Source organism: Callorhinus ursinus, unplaced genomic scaffold (assembly GCF_003265705.2).
Source record: "Callorhinus ursinus isolate GAN/ISIS: 27379988/994484 unplaced genomic scaffold, GSC_fseal_2.0 scaffold11, whole genome shotgun sequence".
Lineage (NCBI taxonomy): Eukaryota > Metazoa > Chordata > Mammalia > Carnivora > Otariidae > Callorhinus > Callorhinus ursinus.
In genome coordinates, this window is record NW_027397073.1 from 41,176,148 (window position 1) to 41,188,467 (window position 12,320).

A 12,320-nucleotide genomic window follows, 5' to 3' on the forward strand; every position below is an offset into this window, starting at 1 on the left:
AAATTACTAGAACTCATACAGGAATTCAGCAATGTGGTAGGATATAAAATCAATGCACAGAAATCAGTTTCATTTCCATACATTAACAATGAGATGGAAGAAAGAGAGAAGAATGTATCCCATTTACAATTGCACCCAAAACCATAAGATACCTAGGAACAAACCTAAACAAAGAGGTAGAGGATCTATAAAAACTACAGAACATTTATGAAAGAAATTGAGGAAGACACAAAGAAATGGAAGAACATTCCATGCTCATGGATTGAAAGAACAAATATTGTGAAAATGTCAATGCTACCTAGAGCAATCTTCATATTGAATGCAATCCCTACCAAAATACCATCGATATTTTTCACAGAGCTGGAACAAATAATCCTAAAATTTGTATGGAACCAGCAAAGACCCTGAATAGCCAAAGGAATGTTGAAAAAGAAAACCAAAGCCGGTGGAATCACAATGACAGACTTCCAGCTCTATTACAAAGCTATAAGCATCAGGACAGTATGGTACTGGCACAAAAACAAACACCTAGATCAATGGAACAAAATAGAGAACCCAGATATGGACCCTCTACTCTATGGGCAACTAATCTTTGGCAAAGCAGGGAAGAATGTCCAATGGGAAAAAAGACAGTCTCTTCAGTAAATGGTGTTGGGAAAATTGGACATCCACATGTAGAAGAATGAAACTGGACCATTTTCTTATACCATACACAAAGATAAACTCAAAATGGATGAAAGAACTAAATGTGAGACAGGAACCCACCAAAATCCTAGAGGAGAACACAAGCAACAACCTCTTCAACTTCAACCACACCAAATTCTTGCTGGACACATCTCCAAAGGCAAGGGAAACAAAAACAAAGATGAATTATTGGGACTTCATCAAGATAAAAAGCTTCTGCACAGCAAAGGAAACAGCCAACAAAAATAAAAGGCAATCTACAGAATGGGAGAAGATATTTGTAAATGATTTATCAGATAAAGGGCTAGTATCCAAGATCTATAAAAAACTTATCAAACTCATCACCCAAAAAAACAAATAATCCAGTCAAGAAATGGCAAGACATGAAGAGACATTTCTCCAAAGAAGACATACGAATGGCCAACAGACACATGAAAAAATGCTCCATATCACTGGGCATCAGGGAAATACAAATCAAAACCACAGTGAGATACCACGTTATACCAGTCAGAATGGCTAAAATTAATAAGACAGGAAACAACAAATATTGACGAAGATGCCAACATCTATCCCCAAAGAGAAAGGGAACTCTCCTACACTGTTGGTGGGAATGCAAGCTGGTACAGCCACTCTGAAAAATAATATGAAGTTTCCTCAAGAAGTTAAAAATAGAGCTATCCTACCACCCAGCAATTGCACTACTAGGTATTTACCCCAAAGATACAAATGTAGTGATCCAAAGTGGCACCTGCACCCCAATATTTATAGCAGCAATTTCCACAGTAGCCAAACTGGTGGAATGAGACAAAATGTCCATTGACAGATGAATGGATAAAGAAGATGTGGTATATATATATATATGTATATATATATATATATATACATATATATATATGAATATTGCTCTGCCATCAGAAAGGATGAATACTTACTATTTACATCGATGTGGATGGAACTGGAGGGTATTTTGATGAGCAAAATAAGTCAAACAGAGAAAGACAATTATCATAAGGTTTCACTCATATGTGAAATATAAGAGACAGCGCAGAGGATCATAGGGTAATGGAAGGAAAACTGAAAGGGGAGTCATCAGAGAGGGAGAAAAACTGAGGGTTGCTGGAGGAGAGGTGGGTGGGGGCACGGGGTAACGGGGTGATGGGCATTAAGTAGGGCATGTGATGTGATGAGCACTGGGTGTTAGACACAACTAATAAATTATTGAACACTACATTTGAAATTAATGATGTTGAATTGAATTTAAATTAAAAAAAAGAAAATGTCTTCTTTTTTACTTCAATTCAATGTATTCTTTGTCATAAATCAGGAGACCATACTACATCTTTCAGTTTCTGTTCTGTTTCATTGGTTTATTTAATACTCCCCTTGCACTAAAACTTCACTATTTTAATTAATTCACTGTTATAATACATCTTTTTTCTGATAAAATCTACCTTCTAACTTTGTTCTTCTTTGAAAAATTTGCCTTTGCCTCTCTGTTTTTTTATCTATATTATATATAAATTTTAGTATCACTTTTTAAAATTTTCCCCCCAAATCTGGTTATTTGATAAATACTGCTTTCAATGTTTAGGTTAATTTCATTAGAGTTAACATCTTTTAATGTTAAATCTTTCAATTCATGAATACTGAGAGTTATTAGTACTTCTGCATGATGGTAGGGAATTAATATCCTTAAAATATCATTACTTTAATCCATAAATTCAATATAATTCTTAAGCAATTTCAATAGGATTTTTTGAGGTTGACAATTTTTTAAAAATTGGAATAAAATTCCCCAAATTGCAAAGACAAACTAAAAATCTAAAAAACAAAATTCTACTAATGAACATCTTAATCAGAAAATTTATAATACAAATAACAACACATTGCAAAGCCAGTATGGATGGGTATGGATGTAGAGAGAAACAGATTACTATATAAACCAGGGAGCCAAGAAACAGATGCCTGCCTTAAGGATACAATGAAAACCCAAGGAAAAAATAAGAATCATTGAACTCAAGCTTATAAAATAAATAAGTACATAAATGAATGAATTAACTAATTAATAGGAAAATGGGAAAGCTCTTTCTTACAGTGGAATGACAATTACTAAATGTAAAAAGAATGAAATGGTGACAAAATATTTTTGAAAATATTATAGTTACAATTAATTTAGCCAAAAATCATCAATAGATGCTAAATATCTGGGGTGAAAATTTGGTGGAGAATGAAACATTTACTAAGCCATTTCTCCCATTATTGCAAATGGAAGGTGGTAACTTTATGATTTAGAAACTTCGCAGACACCAACTTCACAATGGAACAAAATTAATGCCACCAATATTGAGAAAACTGATGTGATGTACCTCCTGATGTCATACTCTGAGAGTATAACACCTCTTGTGTCATACTCCTATCAAAAAGGCATAACCTGAATGTAATCATGAATAAACACCACGCAACCCAAGTCTACAAAAGAACAAATCTGTATCATCAAAAACAGAAATGTCATGAAAGACAAAGACTGTTTCCAGCTTAAAGAAGACTAAAGAGGTGACAACTAAATGCAATGGATGATCTTGGTTTGGATTCTAGCTTGCAAAAAGACAATGCATAGAGGAAATGATTAAACAATCAGCAAAATTTAGTATGAACTGTCTACTAGATAATAAAATATACACATTTAAATTTCATGAATTTGATCATCATACTGATGGTATATAAGTGAATGTCCTTACTGTTAAGAGATACATACTCCAGTTACTCTCAAATAGGTCAGTAAAAATAATAGAACTAATAATAATAATTTATAGATAGAGAAAAACAAAAAGTGACCAAACACTAACAATTGGTGAATCCAGATGAAGGGTAAAAGGCAATACTTTCTATTATGCTTAGAACTTCTCCATAAATGAAATTACTTCAAATTCAAAAATTAAAATTAAAACAGTCTCTATTTTAAATCCTAAGGACTTTGTCAGCAGACGGATCTTTAGGAACTTGTTGGAATTATGCCAGACCCTTCAGCAATGCTTACACATTACTGCTTTTACCGTTTCTACTTCAATGACTAAAGTACTGGTTAAGTATTTTCATGTAGTTGTTATTGATAAATAACACAACGTACCATTGGGTAACTTCAGCATTTTTGTTATCTGCAATACCAATGATATTTTGTTTTAAGTTCTGGGTAATTGTCTATGACAATATTCTCTCAATGGGGCCAAAGCTCATCACTGAAAAAAAAAATTAATACTGTATTATCTTCCCTAGGGTGCTTTAACATCTAGTTAGGAATACAAACATATAAACAGATATATTTAATATGATTTGTGAAAACTTAAGAAGCTGTTATATAGAGTATACTCTGAGGACAGCAGAGGAGCATCTAACTTAATTGAATAAAGTTGGAAAGGGGCAGGTTAGGACAGGTGAGGGATAAGCAGGAAAGACTTTCAGGAGGAGATGATCCCAGAACTGAATCTGAAGGAGGAAAATGAATTAAGTAGGTGAAAATGCGGGTTTCCCTCAGCCATATGAGTAAAACTGAAAGTAACAGTGTGGTGTGTTTGAGACACTACAAGCGAAGACAGAACATATGGAGGGAGGGAAACTGAAGACTAGTGATAGCAGTTGAGGTTGGTGATGAAAGAGTACCCATCTCAATGTTCAAATATTTTAATGGCCTTGAAATTACACACATGGGGCATGTAGTAGATTACATTATCTCATAAGCGTTTAGAAAGAATACTACTTGTATCTGTTTCTATACTCCACAGCAGTTTTTCTATCTGGGGAATCATAGTGAGTCATTTAAGGTTTATCTCCCACTAGATCTTAAGCTTAGTGAAGAAGGGGCCAGACCCAGGTTTAAAAGTCTTATGCATCTTCCTATTTGCATGTCATTCCTTCAATATGTCCCCCATTTCCTTCTCTCTGAAATGAGTTCTTCAGATTTTCTCCAACAAGGATTCATGAGTGGTAAACTTTATGCATTATTGTGGGTCCCCAACAATAACTTCATTCTAGCTTCATTCTTTGTGAGAAGTTTGGTTGGCATATTTCATGTTTATTTTCTATTATGACATAAATATGGTCATACTATACTCTTATATGTATCACTATTTTCTCTCGGCACCTTACAACTATTATTTCTTTGCCACTTGGCCCTTACTGTCATTGCTGAAAAATCTGTGGGTAGATATGATTTTCCCCATGAAGAGAGGAAACCCAATCGAAGCTTGGAGAAGTTAAATATCACAGAGCTATCAACCAAATGCTTTAAGGCAGAATCTTTAGCTCCAGGGTACATATATAGATTCTCCTGCAGATTCTGCATCCTCTCCTCCTTATAGCGCAGGTAGAAGAAGGAAAAGGTTTCAGCCAATGAACTGTTACAGGGGCCTGTCAAAGTTGTAATGAGCATTTCCAGTTCTTCCCATTCTCTTTGACAGTAAAAGTGGTGGCACCGGGGAGTGGTTATAGCCTAGGTTGTGAAATCATTTGACTGTGGTCCTCTTCTCATTCCAATGCAACACATTTTATACCTTGCAAAAACAAAAAACAAAAAAAAACCTCTTTGTGCCTTGGTTTCTTTATCTGCAAAATGGGGATAAATAATATCATCTACCTTACATACATAGGATAATTAAATAAACTATGATAGAAATTATTAGCACAAAGTCTGACACATAATACTCAAATGTTAGAAATCATCATGTCGAATATAACTTAATTTCCCTATTCTTGGTAGGAGTGACCAAATACTGGATTGACCATGCAAAATCTTCCATATGTTTTTGCCTGGCCTTAAAAACAAAACCTGTAAGGTATATATCAGGGTAGCAAAAATGGGCAAAAATTAGTTCAATATGTTAAATATAAAATGAAAAACATATTTTTGACATTTATAGGTGAACATGTTGCATAATAATTTATAATTTCTACATTGTTTACAGAGATAAATTGAATCTAATTTGCTTATATTGCTTTTGTCTCCATAAATTCAAAGAATTAATCCCAGAGTTAAAAGCATCCAAGAAGTAATCATGCAGCAAGGGCTATGGGATCATGAGTATCCATATATTTTTCTTTTAAATAAATGGAAACCTCAGAGATAGCCACAATTCACCATGAAGTTTTGTGAAAGCAAGGCTAATTCTTCAGGTCAAAATACATGGATTTCAGTGACCATTATCTATCCCATCCATCATTTTTGCTACTCTCCCGATACAGCCCTATAAAGTATAACAAATATCCCTTGTATCAGGTCTTAATCACCGACTTTTAAGTTTGAAAAGTATTTGCTTTGTGCTGCTTTTATTAGATGTACATCAAAAAGAATAAAGTAGAAACAGTGCAAAATGGAAAATCTATGGTTGCCTTGACAATTTTCGCCTTCAGAAAATATGCTTGCCTTCAGCCTAGATGTTTTCAATTTACTAATGACATTATATCTTAGTAGCAAGTTCTAATGACTTCTGAAAATATGAAAAGAACCTAAAGATACTTATTTTAGACTGCATGCATATTCTTAACTTCATAAAACAGATTGATACTTGAAAATTGTAAAATCATACTCACTTTCACAAACTGTCCATAGCTCAGTTCAATAAGACTTGCCAAATGGTAAATCAATGCTCTTACAAATCAGATGTTTCAGTTAGGCCGCTTAAACAGAGAAAACAAATGCAGGATTATATTGTTTTGTTTTTAGTTAGTGTTTTGCCTGTCATCAAACGCAAATTTAATCAGCATTATTAGTAACTGTCAACAGCATATTTTGAACATAAGGCAAATACAGCAGGTGGTTTAAAAAATGGCTGAAAGCAAAAATGAAAAACAAATGATTGCTAGGAAATGCTAATCTATTTCTGCATAAATTTAAGATAAATTAAAATGCATGCAAAGCTCCCACTGAAGGTTAGTACTGGAGAGAAAGGGAAATAATTTTTGTTATTAGACCATTTGTCTAAAAGCTAAAATACTAAATATTTTACTCTACACTAATTGATTTGACTCAAGAACTGTGGCTTCCTTACATTTATAAAATATGAGAAAATGAAATTCAGAGTTTAAATAACAGTTCTTTATACTAACAAATTTGAAAGTTGTTGCTTTGTTTGAAACACAGGACTATTTTTATGGCATATTTGATTATTTTAAGCATAGCACCAATTCTAACTAAAAAGAAATTATAGAAAACATAAACAGTAAATGTGTAATAAAATGATTTTTCATTCTGATCTAATCATATCTTGAGTAACTTTAAGATTGCTTTTCTGGTTTGGAAGGGGACCAGGGAAAACGCATTAGGAAAGGTATTCTGCACTTGTTAAGATCATGAGATATGATTATACTGAGAGGTAAATGACAATTTAAAAGAGAAAAAACTGTATGGTTTTCCACCCCTGTTTTCTTCCTCATAGGGTAGGGGAACCACCAGGGGAATATCTTCTGAGCTTTTTATAGATATCACAGAAACCATCATTTGAAACCATGCTTCCAGAGATCTAACAGGTGCTTAGATGATGGAAGTAATTTCATCAGTAAGAAAGAATGACACCCTAGAGCACCATTTACCCACCTGCAGGAATCTCCAAGGAGCTCTTGCTGTTTTAATCTTCTGAAAAATTAAAAGGTATGATAAAACAATTGAGACCAGGGACTTTGCGAATATTAACTCTAATGTCTTTCTGTGTGGGCCATAGCCAGAAATGGAAAATGTAGGTGAAATGCGTATACTCATCAATTAAAGTTTAAATACCCTCAGAAGACAGACCCAAGTAAGAACTTAAGAGCACAGAGTTGGTTACCCAACACAGAAAGAATTTCTTCATTTGCAAGAAGTTTTATGCTGAGTGTCTATTTCTGTTTTTATATAAGTGAATTTCAAAAGAGGTCCCAACCAAAGTTTCAAAATTTACATTAACCAAGTTATTAATTTCGTGGAAAATATTCTGTGAAAATTGTTTTTTTCCAAATACAAAGTAACAGCAAATTAGAACCGATTTGATGCATTGGGAACTGGCGTTGATTCAAACAAACAGTGTACTGAGAGTGGTCTCTGTAATACCAGAAAAAGAAAGGACAGGAGAGCCTTGGAATGCCCTTCAGAATGTCTTACACCCTTTCTTCCTAACCACTCCCCTGTCCTTTGTTACAGACAGTCTTCTTCCCCAATCCCTCTACTCCCAAACAAAGCCTCTCTGGGTCATAATTTACATAGGCATGCTCTTGCTCTCCCCTCTCAGCACATCCATAATACACTGTTCTTATTTCTCTGGCCAAATTCAAACTTATTATTTTGTGCTGTAAAGCATTACATGTGCTTTCATTGTGGGCTTTTCCCTATCCCTTGCCCTGGTTTTCCATTACAAAATCTCAGGATTCAAAACAAGAATATCAAGATTTGTGTCTTTGTTGGTGATATTGGCAGGGGCGCACAGTGGTGAGAAAACCTGAGGTGATGCAAATGTTAATAGTCACTGTTTCCTGTGGCTTAGTATCTAATGGAAAATACAGAACAGGCAACCCCAAATCATAGTGCAACCTTGTATTATCGCGATAAGCATGTAAGATAAACTTTACTCGAAATAAGCCAGTCAGAGAAAGACGAATGCCATATAATTTCACTCATATGTGGAATTTAAGAAACAAAACAAATGAACAAAGGGAAAAGGGAGAGAGAGAGAGAGAGAGAGAGAGAAACCAAAAAAAAAAAAAATGGACTCAACTATAGAGAACAAACTGATGGTTACTGGAGGGGAGGTGGTTGGGGGGTAGGCGAGATAGGGGATGGGGATTAGCCTGCACTCAGTTTTTAAAAACATTTTATTTATTTATATCACAGAGAGAGAGAGAGAGCATGAGAGAGAGAGCATGAGCTGGAGGAGAGGCAGATGGAGAGGGAGAGGCAGACTCCCTGCTGAGCTGGGAGACCAATGCAGGGCTCAATCCCAGGACACTGAGATCATGAACTGAGCTAAAGGCATGACCTGAGCCAAAGGACTGAGCTACCCAGGTGCCCCAAGAGGATACTCATCTTGATGACTAAAAGTTCCAACTCTATAATTACACAGTTGGATCCCTTGGCAACCAGTCCCCATCCTCAGGTGCAGTCAAAAAGTTATCTCATTAACATAACGCAGGTGATGTCTGGAACTGTTGAATCACTATATTGTACACCTGAAACTAATATAACACTGTATGTTAACTACACAGGAATTAAAATGAAAAACATAAATTTTACCAAAAAAATGTAATTATCTCATAACATGTGGTTTGCAAACATATCATTGTTCAGTGAACAAACTAGGACCACAGTTACTGGTAAGTTACTGGTCTCCTGTCTATCCATTGTCTATGAAATGACAATGGTATAATTACTAGTATCTAGGAATTTGATGTAATTATTTTAAAATATCGTGCTTATAAACAAATCTTAACACCAAAAATACACGGTAAGCATTCCATAAATTTTACCTATTGCTATTATTACTAATAATAACTATCACAAACATCATTTAGATGGCTAGAAATAATCCATACAAGAAAACTAGTTCCTAAAAATATAATTAAGTTATGTTAAATAGGATGAGAATTACAAAATATTTATTGGACTTATATTTCAAGTATATCTCTGATAAACAGCATATTGTTGGGTCATGCTTACTTTTCTCCAGTCTCACAATTTCTGTTGTTTAATTCAAACTTTTAATCTATTTATATTTACTGTAATGATTGAGATGCTTGAGTTTAAGTCAACTATCTTGCTATTTGTTTTTTGGTTGGTCCCAGTATTCTGTTTTTCCTTCTGTGTTTTAGTTTGAATTAACTCAATATTTTAAAACATTTCATTCTATTTTATCTATTGGCTTTTTATTTATAATTTTAAATTATATTTTATTGATTGTTCTAGGGATTATCATATTCACCTTTAGTTTATTGTAGTCTACTTTGAATTAATGATATATCATTAATCTATCACTTTAATTAAACAAATCTTATGTCAAGTTAATTTTATTTACATCTATTTCTGTCCTTTGTGCTATTGTTGCTATATATTTTTTCCTATTTATGATATTAACCCCATGATGCATTATTATTACTTTTCTGTTTTAAGTAGTCAATTGATTTTCAAGGCATTTAAAAAGTAAATGAGTACTTTGTAATTATTCACATTTATCACTTCCAGCATTCTTCATTCCTTCTTATGGAACAAAAATTTGTATCTGTATTCTTTTCTTCAGCATGACCAAATCTATGTGTCTCTCTTTTCTATATTTATATATTTATTTTTTGTAGCGAAGATTAGCTCTTAAAAAGTTCTACTAGGTTTTGTTTTTTTTTCTGAAATGTCTTTATTTCACTTGAGATATGTATTTTTGATGAAGATATAATATGCCTAGAGTGTTTTCCTTTGTAGTTATTCTTTTTTTTTTTTTTTAAAGATTTATTTATCCACTTGAGAGAGCGAGAATGAGAGAGAGAGAGAGAGTACATGAGAGGGGGGAGGGTCAGAGGGAGAAGCAGGCTCCCCGCCGAGCAGGGAGCCCGATGTGGGACCCGATCCCAGGACTCCGGGATCATGACCTGAGCCGAAGGCAGTCGCTCAACCAACTGAGCCACCCAGGCGCCCTTTTGTAGTTATTCTATCAGGGTTTGCTGAGCTGTCTGGACATGTGGGCTACTTCGTAAAGTAAATCTGGAAAATTTTTGATATAATTGAGTTATATTGTTTTAATGATTTTTACCGACTTTTCTTTGAGTTAACCCATCTTTTCTTCTTATCCTAAGCAATACATATTTTTTTCAAAAATTGGTTAATATTTTATTTTAGGCTGTACATTGTTTCTTTTTTAAAGTTTCCATATCTCTCTTGAAATTCTTCTTCACTCAATATGCTTATTACTTCCTGCAGATTTTTTAACATATTTACTATAGTTCTTTCCCCATGCTGTTTTGCTAGTTCCAACGTTCAGGTGGTCTGAGTATCAATATCTATTGACTGATTTTTCTCTTGGCCCTAGGTCATATGTTTTCTGTTTCTTTGCATGTCTAGTGAGTTTTTAATTGTATAATAGACACTGTGAATGATATATTGTAGAGCCCTGAATTTTGTTATCTTTCTCTGAAGAGCTTTGTGCTTTGTCCTAGCAACAGACAAATTATCTTAATATCACCTTGATCTTGTAGATGCTTACTTATAGGCTTTTTTTTTTTTAACCTTATTCCTGGGATTTAATCTTTACTCTTAAGGCTTGGCTCTTGATTTTGATTCACAAATTCCTTCAACAGGTATGTGTCATTTTTTGTTTGTAACTATAATTAGCAAGTAAGTTGGTCCATGATTAGCTACTTCACTATTATTGGCAGCCAGAAAAATATGCATTGGATTTAAGAAATTGAAAGTCATAGCTTACTTGCTAAGAACACTTTCAAGAGAATAACCAGAGGAAAAGCCTGATAGCAGTCAACTGAAGAGTAGCTAGGCTTTAAGTAGAAACACTTAGTATGAAAGAAACTTTCAAGAATTTTGGCTGTGAATTGATAGGAACACAATTATAAGTTAAATAGGATTTGAAGGACAAGGTAAGGTCTGTTTGTAAAGTAAAAATCCTCAAAAATAATTTTTTCCCATGCTGATTATAAAAGTAGAACGTGTTTTTGATACGGTGCTCAAACAATACAGCATTACATTTTCCTCTATCACTACCTCACCAACAAAATCATCAGTAACTTTCTAGCATAGATTTTTTTCCTGATAATTTTGTAAATATATTTTTATAAACACAGGATTATAATACAGCATAAGTGTCCTTAACATGGGCTAAATAATTCCCTGGATGAATGTCTATAAATGGGCTTTCTGAAGAGACATGTGTACTCTAAACATCACAGAAATTTGTCTGTAAATGTACATTTTTTTTATGTCAAGTTAATAGTCCCATTAATGTCTCCAAATGACACATTAGAAAAACATATTTAAATGTTAATTTAAATTGATACTGTGTTTTAACTTCTAGGAAGTCATTCTAAGAAAAGTAATCAGCAATGTAGGTAAAAATATATGTACAAAACTATTTATTACAATATCGTTTAAAATGGCAAGACATCAAATAAATAAATAAAATGTCCAAAAATAGTTGATTTCTCTATGATAAGTGCTAATATATCACTACATTTGTAAAAAAGAGAATATAGGCTATTTTTATTGATATGAGAAGATTTTTTTTCACAATTCAATATATTCTTATCTGAAAATAGCAATTGTAAAATAGATTAAATTTTAAAGAGACATCAAGATATAAGTGATATATATTTACATAGACCTAAATCAGTAAGTATATTGAATTGCAGTATTTGGAGTTTGTAGAATTTCTTATTATCTGGTTTTATTTTTCCTACAGTGAAGAATATGGATTCTTATGACAAAATTAGTGGAGAAAATAACTATATTTTCTGGGGGGTCTACTCATTCTATGCAGGAACACAGTGAATAGCACGGAGCTGCTGGAAATGTCAATCATCTTGAAGTAGCCTAATGCAACTTGTGAAAATAATGGAAGAATCATAATGGGAAGACAGCAGAGGCATAGAACATTTAATTGCTTCCAAACTGGGGATTTTTCACC